This window comes from Melozone crissalis, unplaced genomic scaffold (genome assembly GCF_028551555.1).
Source record: "Melozone crissalis strain CALT ecotype California unplaced genomic scaffold, PUWL_Pcris_2 ptg000042l_1, whole genome shotgun sequence".
In the NCBI taxonomy this organism is placed as follows: Eukaryota; Metazoa; Chordata; class Aves; order Passeriformes; family Passerellidae; genus Melozone; species Melozone crissalis.
The window spans coordinates 12984993-12993441 of NW_026535820.1; the positions used below are offsets into that span (position 1 = coordinate 12984993).

The 8449-nt window shown below is 49.7% G+C and overlaps 1 protein-coding gene across 3 annotated transcripts in view; it reads right to left on the reverse strand.

The window, feature by feature from the left end:
* DTNA (dystrobrevin alpha) overlaps positions 1-5228 on the reverse strand; it is a 224012-nt gene extending 218784 nt beyond the window's left edge. For 2 of the 3 annotated variants that reach the window (XM_054285381.1, XM_054285382.1), the window contains exon 1: positions 5090-5228. The gene's annotated coding sequence lies outside the window, so the exon portion shown is untranslated. Of the gene's footprint in view, positions 1-5014; positions 5039-5089 lie in introns of those variants that run through there. The other variant, XM_054285384.1, reaches the window with a different exon arrangement.
* Positions 5229-8449: the final 3221 nt, after the last annotated feature.

The window sequence follows — 8449 nt, forward strand, 5'->3', positions numbered from 1 at the left end:
CCTCCACTCACACCCACTGTGTGAGGGTTCAGTGGTCAGGAAGAAGTCCCAGCTGAACTTTTGAAAAACTAGAGACAATGCTGCAAGTTTCCTTCCCCTGTTGATTTTAATCAGGTCAGAAAAATCTTACATTATGATAATTACATCACAAAACAGTTTATAGACATTTCCGTCACATGACATTTTAATTGCTGTTACCTCTTTAAACAACTAAGCCAAGGCAGAGCTTGTCAGCACCAAGAGAAAAGAAAATCAAGTGTGCCTCTGAAGTCTGAATTTCTTCTTAAGCAAAATAAGCAGACATCCAGACCACTAAATGAGGAAATTCCGCATGTATCTTCTACTTCAATTTTGAATGGCTCTTCTGACATCTCTTCCAGCTAAGAAGATTAAAAAAGACCAAATCATTTGAGATACTGCATTGCTTCTTGACATCAATCTGGTGAAAGATTTAACTGAAAAGAGCCTTTATTTTTGTACTTTGTATGTTATAGGATGGAATTCTGTCAAGTTGTAATCTCTTTTGAACAATTATAGAAATCGCTGCATTTCCCTTTACAGGCTGTTCTGCCTATACAGAGAGAGCACACCTATAAAAATGCAGCAGCCTCTGTACAATAAAAGGTATGGCTCAGGATTTCCCTCTGGGTCCTTGTGGCATATGCACAGGCATGTGAACTGTCAGTGATGCTTCTCACGTAATCAGTGCAAATACAGAGCTTCCAAGAGGAGATGACGTCACACATTTTATAGTACAGGCTCTGCATGAAACAATTACAGTCCCCAGCAGCAGCTGTGGATATGCCATAGGTAAAGTGAACAGTTGTGATCTCCTTCTCTCTTCAATGGGATGGAGAAAACACACAAAGACTGGATTTATGTCATCGCAATTGAGGGAAGGATTCTGCCCCATACAAAACACATGCCCCCAGACACTGTTTGTCTTAAGCAGCAGGTCAAAAACCTGGCTCTACTGAAGTGAACAGCATCAGGGCAATTAGTCTCAGATTTGGTCATCTTCACATCAGCACACAAAGACCACTGAAAGTTCCAAGTTCTTACAAGTGGCTTGGCATTTTATCTCAGTAGCTGAGACCACTAAACCTTGCCTGCACTGATTTCTCCACATGTGACACTAGATATCTATATAGCTAACGAATACAATAGATGCATCTGACTTAAAAACAGATGAAGCATTTACGCTTTAATTGGAATTTGTACAATTTAGATCTAAATTTGCACATCTTTCCTATATGGTTTTCCATATGTCTTCATTGTAACAGTTTCCCAATTTAAGGCAATGTGAGAAGACAGAAGCTCTTTTCTGCAAGACCGTGAACACACACACACACCCTACCCCAAAACCAGCACTAACATCTGCAGCAATCACAATATGGTAACTGGCTACACACAGGAGATTAAAAATATACAGATCAATAATGTTCTGCTACGATTTTGAAACAGAAACCTCATGCAGTTTTTTCCAAACACAGTCCCTCTAGTAGCTTTTGTAATGACATTGGAGAGGGAGACATTGCATTACACTCTTCAAGCCATTCTGATAGTCCCACACATAATTTCCCCCCTGCCTCCCCCCAGTTTTCAGCAAAAGTGTCATTTTTGTGCTGTTTGTGTAAGTGGACAGAATTTCAAGCATCTGCTCCCAAATGATTATAAATCAAGGAACCTTCATGCTCCATTAGCTTGAGAAGATAGTGTTATTAATGACTGCTATTCAAGGAAGTTCACAGTGAGTGTCCAAGTGAAGACACCTCTGATGTAAGGCTTTGTTTTGTTTCCAAAAACAGCTGCGTGGGCAAATCTTCACTCTTGCTGTTTAACATATTTCTGAGGCTACCACTTCTAAGAAATATCAATTATTTTTGTTAGCTTAGCAGCTATATCAGTTTCCTGTGGAAAAAGAAACAACACTGACATTCCACAGCAATAGTCATGAAAAGTCATTTAGCTTAACAAATGCTGGGGTCTATGAAGATGCAACACTGCTCTCACTCTGCTATTCTTTATCCGGTTCCAGAAGTCTGAAAAAGCTGGTTGAACTCTAAAGCACAAAAAGTGAAAATTTGAGTATTAGGTTGTATTACATGGATTTGAAACAACGTAAGAAATGACTGGGTATAGCCTGGCAGAGCTGATTTGCTCCAAAGGTTAATACACCATGATTTCCTACACGATCCTAACCAGCAGCCCTTTATTTCCATAGAAGTAGGACCAACTTTGCAAAGAAAAGGCGAGTCAGAGGTCCTATTAGGTGAGTTTTCTGCCTGTTAGTTACTTGCCTAGGTGCACAATGGATGTGAGGCATGAATAGCACATAATTCCGAAATTCAAGATAAGACATCTGACTCATCACTCCACTGCACCAGTTTTATGCCTACGGGGCTCCATGTTCTTCCATGGTGACTCAGACCCAAGGCTCCCCTCTCTCCAGGAAAAACATGACAAGTCATGCAGTACATGTCAGATCTACCCATCAACTATAATCCCCATTTGCACTGCAAAACTAATTGGAATGTAACATTCCATACCACTTGCATCTTGCTGTTAAGCCTAGAGATAGGAATATATATAACTAATGTAAAGAGCAGCAGTTTAAAATATAGTAATTGGAATTAACCCTAGTACACCTGGCAGAACACTCAAGGAACCCTGTTTGAGAAAGCAGTCCTTTCCAAATGTTAATAGTGTCAACATGGGCATGCTAAGATTAACAACATGGAATTAAGAAGGAGATTAGCTACTGGAACAAAAAGTTTCTCTGAAAAAGTTCTCATTGCAAGACTGCTGCTTTCACTTTTCTAACCCGAGGCTGCTGAAACACAAGAAACTTTGAACAACTCTAAGGTAGGCATTGACTGTTTCTTCCAAAAGGACACGCAGTGTTTACGACGGCTATTTTTGGCTTTCAACTATAGAAATATAAAACACCATGAGGCCCATTTTCTTCTCACAGCTTCATGTCTGTATATATTCATTGATTTCAGTGCAATTATATCTGATTATTTGCCTGGAATGGAAGTTATATCAGTGCTGACCCTTATAGGCAATTCTGAATGGATTTATACTGGGCAAAATGTGTAAGAGGAGACAATCTACAGTCTGACAGCATAGAACTGTGGAAAACAAGGAAATAATTAATAAAGGTATAAACCTTCAAAAGCCAAACAAAACAATTCATCCTTCACCTTGCTCTAAACGTTAAGGGATTGGTATCCAGCAGTTTACCATAATGTAACTTGTGCTTTTTGTTTGTTTTTCAGTCACAGAATCAGTGGGTTACTGTAGAACACAGAGATCACTGCCACAGGTTTCTGTCCAGGACTGGGTGCTGAGCTACTCTGCAGAGAGAGTTGAATCTATGAGGGTTGATCCTACACAGTTCAGCCATGCTGGGCACTGGTGCACACAACCAGTAACACCTTAAAAACGGCTTGTGGAAATGGTTATACACCACTGGGGAGCCACACATACTGAGCATTTTATGCACAAACCATCCACTTGCTTGTGCTGGCAGAGGGCATACGTATGTAATTCTGTATTTACTACCACCACTGCAAGATGATAGCATCTCATTCTGACTACACTTACATCCCACTGAGAGGTCAAGGCAGGAGATGGTATTATATGTGTGCTTTTCTACAGGAAGGCAAGATTTATTCTGAGGCGTTCAGTTCTTTGAGTTTACCTCTGTCTTATGAAAAAGAAAAAACCAAATCCACAAAAACCCACAAAACTGTCCACTGCAATGAATACAGACTTTGAATAAATGCAGGACCTTGACTGCAACAGGAAGGTGAAACCCAAAAATGTGTCAGTAGGATCATTCTCTTTTGAGGAGCACTATAAAGACATGAACTTAAAATAGACATAGCATTGGCTCTTATCTCATGCTCACTTACTCTCTGACAACCAGAAACCAGGGTGACTTTAAAACCTAGCACTTACTACTCTTTGGTTGCCATAATTTTATTCGTCTGGTCATGTGGCAGTCACACATGTGAGACACAACCAGGTATCCAGGTAAAAGTTATGGAAACAGCTCCATAGCTAATGACACTGTTAAACCACAGAATCCATGCCTTTATCCCCATCATTAAAATACTTCTACATCCAAAATACAAGGGGAGAAATAGAGGCACAGCATTCAGAACTGAACAGCAAGTTACAAAACTTCAAACACTACACAATATATTGAAAGCCTACTAGCACCAAATTTGTGATGCTGCTTATGTACTTGAACCTAAGGTGAAGCTCTCTTTTTAACATCTGGGTCACCAGTAACTACCAAGGATTACCAGACCACACTGCTTCCCACCCATGTTGAAAGTACTACCGAAGTACTACCTAAAGCATCACCCATGCTGGGAAGTGAATCCGGTGATTGAGTACCCGATTCGGCGGTCGCCAGCAGCATTTCACTTTGGGTGGTAGCTGGTTTCTAGTATGGGAGTGTGGAACAAGCCAGTTTGGCTGCAACGATCTAGGTTTTCACCGCCCAGCACCAAAGTTTGCCAGGGAGCCGGCGAACGCACAGGTAAAGGCGGTCGCTGCCGCGCTGCGGGGCGCCATCCTTTCGTCACTTTTACCTCAGCCGGCTGCAAGAGGCGACAGCGGGCGAGCAGGGACAGCCCACCGGGTCCCCAGGTGGTCTCCGGGGAGCCCGGGACCCGCTGCACGGAGCGGCTGGGTGGGCGACAGGGAGCGAGTGCCGTGCCGCATGCCTGTGCACACTAGCACGCCGGGAGCGCCCCAGCGGCGCCTGGGGACCGGCGGGAGCGCCGTGCGACCCCACGCGGGGCGGCCCCGGGAGGGTGGGGGACAGGGGAGCTGCCCCCCGCCCGGCCCACCCTCCGGAGGCCGCCCCGCACCCCCTGACCGCGGTGCCGACGGGGAACCCCCGGCGCCCCCCGCCCCGCACAGGCACACGGCAACAGGCGGCGGCGGCGCCCCCCGCCCGGCACCTCGCACCCGCTGCCCCGCTCGGCATCGCTACCTCGGCAAGGCTCCGTGCGCTCCCGCCGCCGCCTGCTCCCGCCGCCGCCGCCGGGGCGGATCAGCTGATATTTACCTGTGAGGTAATGCACGCTCCGTAAGGTCACCGTGCACCCGCCGCCGGCACACGGTGCCAGGCAGGAGGAGGGACGCGCCGGGAGGAGCGGGAGTTGCTCCTGCTCCGCCGCCGCCGCCGCGCACGGCGCCGGAGCGGGGCGGCCGCGCCGCGCAGAGGCAGAGGCGGCCGCTGCCGCTGCAGCTCCTGGCACATGCTGCAGGTGTCAGCGCAGGAGCTGCCCCGCCGCCCGCCCGCCGCGCCCGCCCCGCCGCGATGCGCAGCCGCGCCCGCCGCACCGCGCCGGCGCCGCGATGGTGCGCCGGCGCCCTTCGCCGCCTGAAGCCGCCGCGAAGCCGCTGCCCGGCCCCGGCGCTCCCCTCAGGAGACGCTCCCCCGCCAGCACCGGCGGAGAGGGGGCGGTGGGAGGGATGACGTAGTGGGGCGTGGGGCAGGGGCGAGGCCGGGCGGCGGGGCCGGGAGCCCCCTCCGGACCCCCTGAGAGCGCGGCTCCGCCAAGGGGGTGCGGGCGGGACCCCCCCATCCCTGTCGGAGCGGCGGGCGGGCCGGGGGAGCGGCGGGGCGAGCGGGGGCAGAGGGATGATGTCATCCCCTTTTCCAGGGGAGGGCGGGGCCTGTCCGCGGGAGGAGGTGGGCGCGACGCTGCGGCTCCCTCAGGAGCGGGCGAGGAGGGGGATGCGCGCCGTGCCGGCCCCTCACGGCGCCGAACCCGCGCGTCCCAACCAGCGCTGCCCCGGGCCCGGCCGGGCTGGACTGGGTGGGGGGTGATCGCTCCGTGCCGCAGCAGCGGGTCGTGGAGCAGGCACCGGGGAAGGCACCCCGCCCCGGGCGGGAGTCCCCGCTGTGGGTCCCAACCCCGGCCAGGAGTCCCCGTTGTGGGTCCCAACCCCCGGGCAGGGGTCCTCGGGAGTCCCCGTTGTGGGTCCCAACCCCGGGCAGGGGTCCCGGGAGTCCCCGCTGTGGGTCCCAACCCCGGCCGGGAGTCCCCGCTGTGGGTCCCAGCCCCGGGCCTGAGTCCCCGCTGTGGGTCCCAGCCCCGGCCGGGAGTCCCCGCTGTGGGTCCCAGCCCCGGTCCAGGGTCCCCTGTAACCCCCGCCAGCCCCACCGGCGCTCCCGCTGCAGGGCGCAGAGCGGAGCGGAACTTGGGCAGCGGCACGGCCGGCCGGGACTATCGGGGGAAGAGCCCTTGGTGCAGCCCTGCCCCGGGAGCCGCCGTGTCCTGCCGGGGCCGGTGCCGGTGGCGCGGCTCGCTGCTGACAGCCGAGGTTGGCGTGTGGGTGGGTGTGCGGGAGCTTCCGAGGGAGCCCGGCTGCGGGGAGTGACGAGCAGCAAAGGCTTCTGCTCATCCTGCGGTTCTCTAAATGTGCGCAGGAGGTTTGCTGGAGAAATGGTCTCCAGCGCTCGGTTTCTGTGACCCACTTATCATCCCCTAACTGGTCAGATAAACCTTAGGGATTAACCATGTAGGCTTAACACACAGGTACCTGAGTGGAAAATTCAGCGCCTTTCAGAGTAGCAGCCTCAGGTTTCCTTTCATCTTCAACCATCAGCACCTTTAAATAAGACACAACTATCTGCATTAGAAATGCAATGCATAGTCTTTAAAGCAGCAACATTTGGAAGTTGGGTGGGGTTTTTCATCTTCAGTTTTCACAGATTTTTCCCATCCACTTAACAAAAAGAACAATATGTATAACTCTTTGGCTGCATACTTAAAATCTTGAGCTGGGATAATGTTTAAGGGTCTAAATGCTCCTAATCACATGGTGCCAGGAAGGCTGAAGGCTTTTGGGATACTTCTACATCAGTCCTGTATGATGATGCTTTGTCCAATCTGAAAGCAACATGAAGAGACTGCATTTCTGACTAGGAAAAAAAAAAACCAAGCAAACATGAAAATGAAAAGGGGAAGGTTTGATCATACTGGAGGCTCAAGCATGCCTGGTTAGATAGCTAGGGCATTACACTACCCTCCTTCATGCAAACATTAAGCATAGTAATCCTCATTTTAAAAGTCTTAAGAGAAAGGCACAGGCAATGCTGGACTCTCACTCCGATAGCACTTTCTGGGTACTGGCCTCCTCACACTGCTGGAGCAGTGGGAAGGAGAGGTGAGAAAAGGATGGACATGTGATTCAGGCAGAGTTGGTACCACAGAGAGTGGCCTGCTGGTATCCTCTGGCTTGGTGAGACTCACTGGGAACGTGGGAGGCATGGAGTGCATAAGAGGTGACACAACAGGTGACATAAGGTATGAGGTCATGGAGGACACTGAGGTTGGAATGGGAGCTCGGAATGAGATGTGGTGGGTGAGGGAAAGGCAGCAGGGAAGTCTTTGTGTCTGCAGATTGTATCAGTTATGGAAGCTGATTATTATTATCACAATATAACAGAAAAACACAGAGGAAGGGCAGCACCACAGAGGATGAAATGAATGAGCCTGCAATCAGGGATTTTGTCCCTGTAATGATGAGGTAAGGGAAGACTTGTGTTCCAGCAGGGACATTTAAGTGTCAATAACCTTACTGAAAAGGAAGAGTGACATGTAAAACAGATCAGACTGCAGGAGAACCTGTCCTTAAAATCTCTGTTTACAGCTCACAGGAGAATATACCAGGAGACCTTGATGCTCAGTAGGGAGTCCAGTGAAGACATTAACAGGACTGAGGAGAGCTCTCTAGGCTGCTGACTGGGAGAGCTGTTATAAATTACAGCTTTGAGGCTTTGTCAGGGAGTGTTGCTTCATTTCTTGAAATTATGGGCTAAATTAATCACTGTTTTAACATAGTGCTAAATTATTTGCACTTATAGGCAGTTTCTCCACAATAAATCTTAATCTTTCATTCTCTGGAACATGCCCTTCCAAGGCTGAGTGAGCAATGGACTCCCCACTCCACGGGTCACAGACCTGACTGGGATGGACTGTGCATGGCAGGAGAACAAATGTTTTCAAGGGGGATTGAGACTACGGTTAGCAAGCTGCTTTTCAGCAAACTGTCGTCACATGGAAGGCAGAATTCCCATAGAAAAATGCTTTGATTCCTGTCAAAGCACCACAGGAACGAGACTTAAGGAGTTGATGATGCTCTAAGTGTGGTTAGCAGTTTTGAGACAGACAAGTGTGCCTGCCTGACAGAACTACTACTACATCAGGAAGGTTGTTTTGTTTAGGGTACATGGTAAATCAGCATATTCTAAGTGAAGCTTTCCTTGAATGTCCAGTTTGCAGGAGCAAAAGGTGTTTCCGGGTTTGCTTGAAATTGATGAAAACTAAATGAAAATCAAACCAAAAGGGGAAGTTTCTGCAAAGTGAAAATCCTGCCTTTTGGACAGTTTCATGGACACACTGATGGTACAAAT